The following is a 12,392-nucleotide window of genomic DNA, read 5'->3' as shown; positions in this document are numbered from 1 at the left end:
CTCTTCATCCCTCTCCCAATGGTTCTTGTTCTTGTTCTTATGTGAGTTGGGGATTGGGACCAACATGAGTTGTGAGATAGCATATCTGCCACTCTGGGCGACTTACAACCAAACACAAGTACAATCCATATAGACAATCAGAATACTAAAATCCTAAAAATTAAAAATAGAATTAAAGCTCAAACATTTATTATTATAGTTTATTTATACCCCGCCTTATGGCCTCTCTTCTTTATTTCTGCCCTTTTTTTCATCTGCAAAGCTCTCTTGTTCCAACTTCAAACAAGCTTCTGTTGCGTTTTCAGAAGTCTCTTCATTACTAGACTCCTTTTTATTTAAGAAGACGCCCTTGAAATTATTTTCTGTCTTCTCTTGTTCCAAATTAACTTCTTCCTCATGATTTAGAGCAATTTCTTTGTTCGCACATTCCTCTGAAAAATTCAAATACATTGTCATGAACCAAAGTAACCCAGAACATTTTTCTTGTGAAAGATGAAATTCAAGGTTAACTTACTCTATGTATAGACCAGTACCATCTGTTTTGATAGTTGCATCACATTCACTGACCAAATAGAATTTGGGGCTACATTTTCCAATTATATTCATTCTAATTTCTTTTTTTACAAATATCATGAACTGCTATATTTCCAGATTATAGGAGCTGAAATGGTGTGCTCAAAATAGATATCTTGATTAAAACCTGATGAAAAAATGTCCAGTCCTCCCAGAAAGGCAGTTTTAAAGCACAGGCAACAAGCAGAATCAGTAGAATATACCAAGGATGAGAAAGATATTCACCAGCTACACAACTCATTTTTAGCACACAGAATGATAGCCAACAAATTTACGCTTGAAAAAAATCAGGAGGGGAGGATGCTTGAACCAACAAAGGTGGAAGAAACAACAGAAGTTAAAATGCCACTGAGGGCATGTTGGCATATTGGCCATGTTTCTTTCAGCCTAAAGATGAGTTAAGTTGTACATTAGCAGATGTTATGAAGAGTACAAAAACCGTACCTAAATCTGGTAAGATTGACTATTTTAATTCAAACTTCCCATTGACAGCTTAATAATAAAGCAGAAGGCGGGAGGACTACAGCTCACTGTACACGAAGCAAATGCCACTGAGTAATGGCACCCTTTGCATGTATACACTCATTTGCACGTTGTAGTTGCATAAAATCCCCACCGGAGGGCACCCTTGCCCTGCTGCCATTGCAGGCGCTTAAAATCCACACCGGAGCGGGCCCTTTCCCTGTTTGGCATTGTAGTTGCTTAAAATCCCCACAGGAGGGCACCCTTGCCCTGCTGTCAATGCAAAGTAGGGCCAAGGGGATGCCACCAGGGTTAAGTAGCAGAATCAAAGATGCTATGGGAGACAAGAAGACTTCTTTTAAAAAATGGAAGTCTTGTCCAAGTTAGAAGAATAAAAAAGATTGCAAATGCTGGCAAAAGAACTGCAAGCAGACAGTGAAGGATGCTAAAATAAGAACTTGAGCTCATTGCTAAAAACATGAAAGACCAACAATAAATTCTTTAAATACATTAAAAGCAGGAGATCATCTAGGGAGATGGTCGGACCCTTGGCCCACATTGAAGTCAAAGGTATGCTAAAGAGAAGCGAGTTGCTGGTGGAAAAGGGGTTTCAGGATCCAAGTGGACTGTGGAACTTAGGAAACTCCTTTCTCCTGAGCCAGACCCCTTCGTCCACCTAGCTCAGTGTTGCCTGCACTGACTGGCAGCAGCGCTCCCCAAGGTTTCAGGCAGGGGTCTCTCCCCACTCCTACCTGGAGATGTTGCCGGGGATCGAACCAGCAACCTACTGCACACAAAGCAAATGCCACTGAGCAGTGGCACCCTTTGCATGTATACACTCATTTGCACATTGTAGTTGCATAAAATCCCCACCGGAGGGCACCCTTGCCCCGCTGCCATTGCAGGCGCTTAAAATCCACACCGGAGCGGGCCCTTTCCCTCTTTCGCATTGTAGTTGCATAATATTAGAAACGCACCGGAAGCGGCGAGCATGACCAGCAACAGCCTTCTTTTCTTATCTCTATGGGTATTCCCAGTCGCTTTAGGAGCGTCGCTTTCGGTGACGATAAAGCGGGGCTTGCTGGGAGTTAAAGTCATCATCCGGCGGGGCGCTGGGAGCTGTAGTCCTGCCGCCCTCTTTCGTCATGGCGCCCGGCGCATGCAACGCCGTCCAATCAGCGGACAGGGAGAGGAAAAGGGAGCCGGTGCTTTTGTCAACAAGACCACGCTTGCGTGTTCCTCTTAGGAGCAGAGTCCCGTTGCTTAGCAACCTGCGAGAGAGGATTGGGGGGCGAGGGGGAGCGGGACTGAATTGTTGCGGAGGGGAGGGGAGGGAGGGCGCCCCGCATTGTAAATCCTGCGTCGTCTGCCAGATGACAGCTCGCAGGAGGGGAATGAGGGTGGCTGACAAGAACCCAGCAAGGTCGCCCGGGCGCGGCCTTGTCGGAGTGGCGCAAGCGTCTCGGAAGTGTCGCGCGGGGACGCCCCAGCCTCCTCGCCTTGCCTCTCGCTCTCTGTTCCTCCTCCCTCGTGGCGGACGGAGCATGCGCTCTTGCGGGGATGGCGGCGGGCAACGGGGATTTCGGGTCGGGGTCGCGTTTGGACCCCGCAGCGCTCACGGAGCAAGGCAAAGTCCAGGTCGTCGTGGCCAACGCCCAGGAGCTGCTGCAGGTAGGGAGGGCGGAGGAGCTCCCACGTGCAAGCGCAGTCTACCTCCTCCCCCCCATGTTGACCCACGCGCACACAGCCGTGGGCGGGAGGGGCTGTCGCTCCTTGCCGGGAGGACGGGTCGGGGAGAATAACTGAGAACCGCGGACAAACGTTGCGGCAACTTTCAATACACTTTGGGGGGGATTAAAAACATGTCAGGATAGCGATATGGCGCCCTCCTGTGGGGACAATTGAGAAGCACTTCGTGGGGGATAAAAACATGTCAGGACAGCGATATGGCGCCCTCCTGTGGGGACAATTGAGAAGCGCTTCGCGGGGGATAAAACCTTGCGAAGGCAGGGAATGGTCACCCGTGTCGCAGCCTTGAACAGGAGAACCGCCTGCTTGGCTGAGTGTGGTGTCCGGATGCTTAACGGTTGACGCGCAGCTTGAAGCTTCTTTGGATGCGGACAGGCACTCAAACGGAGATCATGTGCAGGCCGAGCAGACGTCGGCAGGGCAGGGCTGTGGGTGGCAAACGCATCCCTCCAAACGGAGCCTTCCCTTTCAGAGACGGTCTGCCGCAGAATTGCCAAACTCTGGGGGCAAGAACGCAGGCAGAGCCGCTTTTGCAGATCCGGGCCGCTCTCCCTGGCCTTTTTGCCGCTCCCCGGGCTGGCCTTTCTTCACAACCTCCTTGGCCGCTTGTGCCTGGCCGGGTTGTGTCTGGATGGAGGATACTTGGGGGAGGGTGTGTGGAAAATCAGCTACCGTGAAAGGTCATCTGTACCCCCTTTGCTCCGCCCACTCTTGCCTCTGGCCCTGGACACCACTTGCATGTGGCCTCCAGAAGGCAATGGGGACTGACAAAGTCCCCAGGCCTGAAGGAGAAAAGTCCTCTATGTCGTGGGACCAGATTTTCCGCTCTGTTTGCCTCAGGGGGATTCCCAGTTGTGTGCGGTCAATGCAGCCCACCCTCTCTGTGCCCAACCGTGCCGCACATCAGTCCAGACCACCTCAAGATATCCCTGGTATGAGACTGTATGTTGTGTGTTTGGGCTCAGGGGCGGGGCGCAAGCCAACACTAAAATGCACTTCCCTGCGGTCTTACGATTAGAAGGGGTCGAACGGTTAGAGCTCTAATGCTATAGCTCAGGTGCAGAGCTTCTGCGTGCGTGCAGAAGGTCTCTTGTTTGATCCCTGGACCCTCCGGGTGGACTGCAAAGTCTCCCTGCCTAAAACCCTGGACAGCTGCTGCGGGTTAGTGCAGGCACTGCTGACCTAGATGGTTGGAAGTGCAACCCAATGTTTCCAGATCTTCCCGCCCTCTCATGTGAGCTCCCATCGTCCCTGGCTATTTGCTGATGCTTGGTGGGGCTGATGGGAGTTGTAGTGCAGCCGCATCTGGAGGGCCAAAGGTTCCCTACATCTGGTGTAGGAGGTAGCTTATCGAGGCCCCCCTTCAAGGACTTTCCAACCAATGCGAGAGTTGTACAGTCGATAACCTTTAAATTTCTCGGTTGCCTTTCAGACTACGGAGACCTCTGCCCGCAAGACGGAGGGTGACCCAGGTGCGATGCCAAGTGTCTGAACAACAGCTCAACCCACCTCTGTAATGTCCTGGTAGAGCTTACGTCCTGTATATCGTTGTATTTATTTTTTATTTCTTGCATTTATATCCCAGTTTTCCTCCAAGGGGCTCGCGGTTCTTCTCCCTCCCCATTTTATCCTCACAACAACCCTGTGAGGTAGGTTAGGCTGAGAGTTAGTGACTGGCCCCCAGTCACCCAAAGAGCTTCATGGCTGGGTGGGGATATGAACCCAGGTCCCCTAGGTCCTCATAAGCCAACTGGATAGTTTGGGGCTAGCCAGCCCCTCTCTTTCTCCTTCAGGCTAAACTACCTGACAGGGTTGTTGTGAAGACAAAACAGGTAGGGAAGAAAGTGTTTTAGCCACCTTGAGAGGGAAAAAAAAAAGGTTAGCATATTTAGTACTCAGTCTGGGGTCCAGGAAATCTCTTTCCCCCCCCTGCCAAAGTGCTTTTGGAATAAACTCACTTTGTACAATTCTACCGATGGCCAGTATTGTTGAGGGTTCCCATTTATGACATGGCTGGTGCATTTTCAAGGGGGGTGTTTGCACATACACACGCTGCAGGTCACACACAGGACCAGCTGCTGCACGGGACGTTGGGCTTTTCTCCTTGGTTAAAAAAAGCAGCCCAGCGCTTATTTACGGTGACACAGAGTGAAAATGGTAGACCCTTAAGTGGGGATGGGTTGGGGGGGACACACGGTCAACCCACAGCTCATTCATTGGAAGTCTGTGTTGGATCGTGGTAAGGGCATACAACCCCCTCCCTTTTTAAAAAAAAAATCATCTTCCTTTGTTGAGTTATCAAGCAGCTTTGCAAACAAATGTCATTAACCTTCCTTTAAAAGAAACAAACCAACCCCGCCTTACCTGTCCAAATGTATTTCTCTTAGCAATGTGAAACTCAACCACTTTTCCTTTTAAAGCAGGGGTTTGGAGGGGCAGGGATTGAGCCAGTTTTAAAAACGCTTTTCCGGCTAATCAGCTGGAGGTGATCCTTCCTTGCCCCGGGCAACTAGGCTGCATGGCTGTTTACCATACGGGTTATAAAACCTTGGTTGCCTCTTTAAACCGTTGCCAACCCCTTGGGGTAGAGTCCTACTTATAATGCCCTACAGGTAGAAAATGTGTCATAACTAATGGCAGGAAGCGCCCACAATCGCCTCCTGAAATTCAAACGTACTGGGAGGAAAACTCCCCCCCCCCATATGCAACTCGGAGATTGCAAACTGCGTCTCTCTTGAATACGCAAAAGATGTTTGCTTGGGAACTTTTTTAAAACAGAAGGGTCACCTAGGACGATTCGCTACACAAAACCACCAGCAGCAGCGACAAACATGACAAAGAGACTTTGCACCTGGAGAGATTTTATCTCGCGCTATGGGTGGGAAAACACACACACACACACACACACGTGAGAGAACACAACAGTGAATGGGAAGAGAGGAAGGATGGCAAAGGTCGTTCCGCTATATCTGGACACGCATGGGTTCACCCATACCCCTTGTTTCATGCAAGGCTCCAGCGAGCCTCTGGCCCTAAAATATCGGGGTGGTGGGGCATAGAAGTTTATATGTCAGGGAGGTTTCTCTCTTTTACAGGGGTGGGGAGGATAAATTGAACTAGCCGGGCTCCCAGTTCCAGGTTCTAAAATCCTGGGTAAGACATTGTATATGTACTTCAGGAGAAGTTGAGGATGTTGTCCATTATTTATTGAGATGCCCATTGTATAATGCTCTTAGGCTCAAACTTTTTTCTCCACTCCGTCACCTGCTGTCAAACAGACCACTGCTGGAGCAAACTTGCGTTCTTCTTGCGGGTACTGATATTGTTGTAACCACTTAAAGGTAGCAAAGTTTGCCCTGGCCGCAGGGAAATTGAGAGCTAGATATTTAAAGCAAGTGCCGTCCACCTCCCAGGTGTCCTTAAAGTAGTATTCTTAACTTTAAATCCTCCCCGGGGGTCTTAAGATACTCAAATGGGGTGTTATTGTCTTTTTATTATGTTGTAATGAGTTTATGAATCTTAGCCTTTCTTATCTTAGGATGCTGTACTTTTATCGCTGGTAATTTTAATGTGCTTTTTAAAACTTTCTTCTTTTTGTATTGTATTGTGCTGGCCTTTGGCTAAAAACAATAAAGATCATCATTCATTTATGTTAGATGCAATCCAGCATAGTGCACCATCAACTCACTGATGCCAGATGTGGAGGGGTTGGCCACTAGCTTCAGATGGCGTTAAAAGGGGGGGGGGCACACAGAGGAAAGTTGGGCCCTTCTTCTGGCTGCCTCTCACTTCCAACCGCACCCTGAGGAGACAGGTGAGCCTGTAGAATCTACTCCCAGATAGCACAGGTGAGCCTGTAGAATCTACTCATAGAGAGCACCTGCAGCAGGAGTTTGGAGCCAAGGCCTCAACTATGACCTCCTGGGAGGCTTTTCCCAGCAGCCAGGGTGGCCTAGTTGGGAAGAGCTGTGGGTAGCAGAGCCAAAGGTTGCAAGTTCAAATCCCACGGTGAGATCTTTTCTTTTCTAGTGGCCGCCCAGGCCCTTTGGAGCCTCAAATATTAGTTCCGAAGAGTTCCTCCCAACGGCTGGTGTAGCACGGCAGGATGAGAACTTGGCTTGGGAAGCCAGAGTTTGAGAGTTCAAATCCCCGCTTGTGCTCCTGGGTCTGAAGGGCCAGCCAAAGATCACCCCCGTGAGTGGCTCAGGGGTTACGTGCCCCGCCACCTGTGTAGCCCTGGGCAAGCTGCACAGTCCCCAGGAGCCCAGTTGCCCCCCAGCTGGCAGTTGTTGCGGACAAGGACGGGGGTGGCCTGTGCAGCCGTGGCAAGCTGAGCAGGTCCTGGCCAGCTGGGGAGGACAGCCTAAGTAACCTGGGAGCAATAGTCAAGCTCCCAGGTGAAAAAATCTTGGGACTTAGTCTCTTGGGACAAGAATACAGGCCGCCCCGGCTGCAAAACTCTACTTTTCCCCCCTCTTTGCTGCCCAAGGCTTCCCCCACCCATCCTTCGAACGACAGGGAGGGGCACTTCGCCTTGGCAGGGAGGGGTGATCTTTGGCTGGCCCTTCAGACCCAGGAGCACAAGCGGGGATTTGAACTCTCAAACTCTGGCTTCCCAAGCCAAGCTCTCATCCTGCCGTGCTACACCAGCCATTGGGAGGATCTCTTCGGAACTAATATTTGAGGCTCCAAAGGGCCTGGGCGGCCACTAGAAAAGAAAAAATCTCACCGTGGGATTTGAACTCACAGACTCTGGCTTCCCAGACCAGCTCTCTACCCTGCTGTGCTATGCCAGCTGTTGGGAAAAGGTCTTCGGAACTAATATATGAGGCTCCAGAGGTAATTTCAGCAGGTGTAGCTTCCATGATAAGTCACACTTGCTGAAAATTCTCTTACACGTGACTCTTAAAGGTGCAGCAGACTTGTTTGGGCAAGCTGTCCATCTGAAATGCTCCTGACATTTCGGATTTGGCTCCCACATCACCCAGCCTTGTCCCTAAAGTGGAACTGATGCATTAAGACACCTCCATTTCCTCTGTTTTTTTTATTTCCAAGCTTTGTACAAAAGGGTGCGTATGTGCACTTTGCCACAACTTTCACTGCCGCTGTTTCCTTCGCTCGCTCACTCTCCCCCCACTCCCCCTCCATGCACGCTGAAAAAACACAACCTCGTTGTGGTTCTGCATGCCCCTTGCACGGAGTTTCTTTTTGCGCAGTGATTTACCAAGTGCTTAGGAGCACTCTCTCCAACGCTAAAATGCCGTGCCGAAAGAATCTTGCTGTAGTCGTCACGCCTCCAAAGTCTGCAGCCTTGCAACTGACAGTCTCCGCCAGCGCTATTGCGATTGCTGAAATCTGCGGGAGGGATCCTAACCTCTGAGGCGATGCCTTGGGTGGGGCCCAGGCAACGGGGACGAGATGAAAGAGAGAGAGTAAAAACACCAGGCCGCTGGGGTTGCCTAGAGAGTTGTTCTTCAACCTTGGGTCCCCAGACACTGTGGGACTACAACTCCCATCGTCCCTGACCGCTGCCTGAGGAGAACGCGAGTTGCCGTCGGACAGCATCTGCAGACCCAAGGTTGAGGGACGCTGGCCCTCGGGTAACGGAGACGACAAGGTTGCCTTGGCCCTGGGTGAACAAGAGGCCTCGGCGATGGGGACAAGATGAAAGAGAGACACCTGGCTGCTAGTGTTGCCTTGGGAACTGGGCCTCAGTGAACAAGCCTCTGACGTTGCCTAGGGGCTGAGGTTAAAAAGGCGGGCTCCTTTCGAGGCACGATGACAGACGACAGGCTGGCCTACCTTCCCGCTGCTGTGGCTGTTGCGGAGGAGGTTGCTGGGCTGTTATCGTGGCTGGCTGTTGCGGGAAGGCCGGGCTGCCCGGTCCGTAGGCAGCGGGCTAGGCGGCTGTGGAAGGAAGCGGTACAGAGTGACGGGCAAGTCCCTCGCGTTGGCCGAGTGGCGGGGCCTTAGCCAAAGAGTGAGCACCAGGCCTCCAGTGTCACCTAGCCCGGAGAACGCCACGCAAACATCATGCTGTAGGCCAGGGATGGGGAATCTGCAACCGGGGGGGTGGGGTGAGACACTGGATTTTGTTCACAGTGAAAGGCGAATCTACCAAGTTGGCACTTTCTGAAGCAAGATGAGAAAACAAACAGACACCCTTCGACATTCACATTCATCTGATTGTTGCGGTTCTCTAACCGACCCGTGTTTGCAGAAATGCGTACATTAGGAAAAAATATGCATAAGAGTGAATATATTGGCGAAAATAACATACAAAGACGCATCACCTTAGGGAAGGTTGTTTGCAAAAACGTGCACGTTACGTAAAACTGCATACAAAAATGTGTTTATTGGGAGAAATTTGCACAAAAATTCTGACGAATTTCCGTGAGGACTACAATCATCATCATCGTCGTTGCTGCAGAATTGTGGAGAACCGAAGACTGGAAAAATGAGGAACGGAGAGAACCGAAATGCACAGTGCCTTCTGTCCCAGCAATGGACCAATCTGTGAGTTTTGGTTTTTCCAGTCTGCTACATTTCCACATCTGTTGATGATTTTTTAAAAAGTCCTCATGAACATTTGCCAGCATTTTAGCATACCTTTCTCTTAACATTCACATTTTTGTATGCAGTTTTACGTAATCTTCACGTTTTTACAAGCAGTTCTTCCCGACTGTGATGCATTTTTGTGTGTGCTATTTTCACCAATATGCATTTTTACTGTACACTTTCCCCTCATAGACACATTTGTTGTTGGAGACCTGCATCGTAAAATCCAGAGAAGTGCGGATTTTGAAGGATAGCTGCGTTTCAGGACTCGTATTGTTTCAGAGTGTGTGAATTTGATACATTTGGCTTTAAATGCAAACTGAAACGATGGCAACAACATGTCAGATGACTATCGACACATATGATATTGAAAAGCATGAGCCGCTGGGCTATTTCTACTGGATTGCTGCACTGAAATCCCGCCGTTTCCTCCGAGGAGCTTGTGGTGACCTACACCCGACCTACTCCCTCTCCCCATGTTCTCCTGACAGCAACCCCGTGAGGTAGTTTTGCCTGAGAGACACTGACTAGCCCCCAAGGCCAGGGGACGGGGACGGGGGGTGAATCCGAGCCTCCCAGGCGGGGGCGCCCCGTTTGGACTTATGTCCAATTTTATCCTCGCAACGACCCTAAGAGGTAGGTTAGGCTGAGAGACTATGACTGCCCCACAAGGTCACCCAGGGAACTTCACAGCTTCTTGAGGACCTTTTTCTGTAGACATGTCTAAGTTTTTAATCAGCCAGTCACTTTAATGATTTTGTTTTTATTATGTTTTGTATTTTATTGTATAGATCATTGTACAGCGCCACGTTACACTGTATGAGCTGGTAGCATGTAAACACTTTCACAACAAACAGACAAGCCAAAGTGAAGTGGCTCCCACCTGGCTCCTCTGGGAGGATTTGCTGCGGTGGAGGCCTGTGAGTGGCATCCGTCTCCCTTGGGATCTGCAAGGAAAAGAGACCAGCAGTGACGCTTGCAAGAGAGGGTGGGAAGATCTGGAAACATTGGGTTGCACTTCCAACCATCTAGGTCAGCAGTGCCTGCACTAACCGGCAGCAACTGTCCAGGGTTTTAGGCAGGGAGACTTTGCAGTCCACCCGGAGGGTCCAGAGATCAAACAAGAGACCTTCTGCACGCACGCAGAAGCTCTGCACCTGAGCTATAGCATTAGAGCTCTAACCGTTCGACCCCTTCTAATCGTAAGACCGCAGGGAAGTGCATTTTAGTGTTGGCTTGCCCCCCCGCCCCTGAGCCCAAACACACAACATACAGTCTCATACCAGGGATATCTTGAGGTGGTCTGGACTGATGTGCGGCACGGTTGGGCACAGAGAGGGTGGGCTGCATTGACCGCACACAACTGGGAATCCCCCTGAGGCAAACAGAGCGGAAAATCTGGTCCCACGACATAGAGGACTTTTCTCCTTCAGGCCTGGGGACTTTGTCAGTCCCCATTGCCTTCTGGAGGCCACATGCAAGTGGTGTCCAGGGCCAGAGGCAAGAGTGGGCGGAGCAAAAGGGGTACAGATGACCTTTCACGGTAGCTGATTTTCCACACACCCTCCCCCAAGTATCCTCCATCCAGACACAACCCGGCCAGGCACAAGCGGCCAAGGAGGTTGTGAAGAAAGGCCAGCCCGGGGAGCGGCAAAAAGGCCAGGGAGAGCGGCCCGGATCTGCAAAAGCGGCTCTGCCTGCGTTCTTGCCCCCAGAGTTTGGCAATTCTGCGGCAGACCGTCTCTGAAAGGGAAGGCTCCGTTTGGAGGGATGCGTTTGCCACCCACAGCCCTGCCCTGCCGACGTCTGCTCGGCCTGCACATGATCTCCGTTTGAGTGCCTGTCCGCATCCAAAGAAGCTTCAAGCTGCGCGTCAACCGTTAAGCATCCGGACACCACACTCAGCCAAGCAGGCGGTTCTCCTGTTCAAGGCTGCGACAAGGGGGGCCATTCCCTGCCTTCGCAAGGTTTTATCCCCCGCGAAGCGCTTCTCAATTGTCCCCACAGGAGGGCGCCATATCGCTATCTTCCCATGTTTTTATCCCCCACGAAGCGCTTCTCAATTGTCCCCACAGGAGGGCGCCATATCGCTGTCCTGACATGTTTTTAATCCCCCCCAAAGTGTATTGAAAGTTGCCGCAACGTTTGTCCGCGGTTCTCAATTATTCTCCCCGACCCGTCCTCCCGGCAAGGAGCGACAGCCCCTCCCGCCCACGGCTGTGTGCGCGTGGGTCAACATGGGGGGGAGGAGGTAGACTGCGCTTGCACGTGGGAGCTCCTCCGCCCTCCCTCACCCACCTGCAGCAGCTCCTGGGCGTGGGCCACGGCGACCTGTACTTTGACTTGCTCCATGAGCGCTGCGGGGTCCAGCCGCGACCCTGACCCGAAATCCCCGTTGCCCGCCGCCATCCCCGCCGCCTCCCGTAGGAGCGCATGCGCCGTGCGCCACGAGGGAGGAGGGACAGAGAGCGAGAGGCAAGGCGAGGAGGCTGGGACGTCCCCACGCGACACTTCCGAGACGCTTGCGCCACTCCGACAAGGCCGCGCCCGGGCGACCTTGCTGGGTTCTTGTCAGCCATCCTCATTCCCCTCCTGAGAGGTGTAATTTGGCAGACGACGCAGGATTTACAATGCGGGGCGCCCTCCCTCCCCTCCGCAACAATTCAGTCCTGCTCCCCCTCGCCCCCCAATCCTCTCCCGCAGGTTGCTAAGCAACGGGACTCTGCTCCTAAGAGGAACACGCAAGCGTGGTCTTGTTGACAAAAGCACCGGCTCCCTTTTCCTCTCCCTGTCCGCTGATTGGACGGTGTTCACCATAGAGCTGCGAAAAGAGGAGCGACTACCCCTCCCCCGCGGAACCAAAGAACCGTTGGTCGATCTAGCTGAGTTCTTGTCTGCACCAACATGCCGTAGGGGCGCATGCGCCGGGCGCCATGACGAAAGAGGGCGGGAGGACTACAGGCCCAGCCGGACGAAGACTTTAACTCCCAGCAAGCCCCATTTCATCGTCACCGAAAGCGACGCTCCTAAAGCGACTGGGAATACCCGTA

The sequence above is a fragment of the Rhineura floridana genome, chromosome 18, assembly GCF_030035675.1.
Source record: "Rhineura floridana isolate rRhiFlo1 chromosome 18, rRhiFlo1.hap2, whole genome shotgun sequence".
Classification (NCBI taxonomy): Eukaryota; Metazoa; Chordata; class Lepidosauria; order Squamata; family Rhineuridae; genus Rhineura; species Rhineura floridana.
This window is presented reverse-complemented; position numbering follows the sequence as displayed.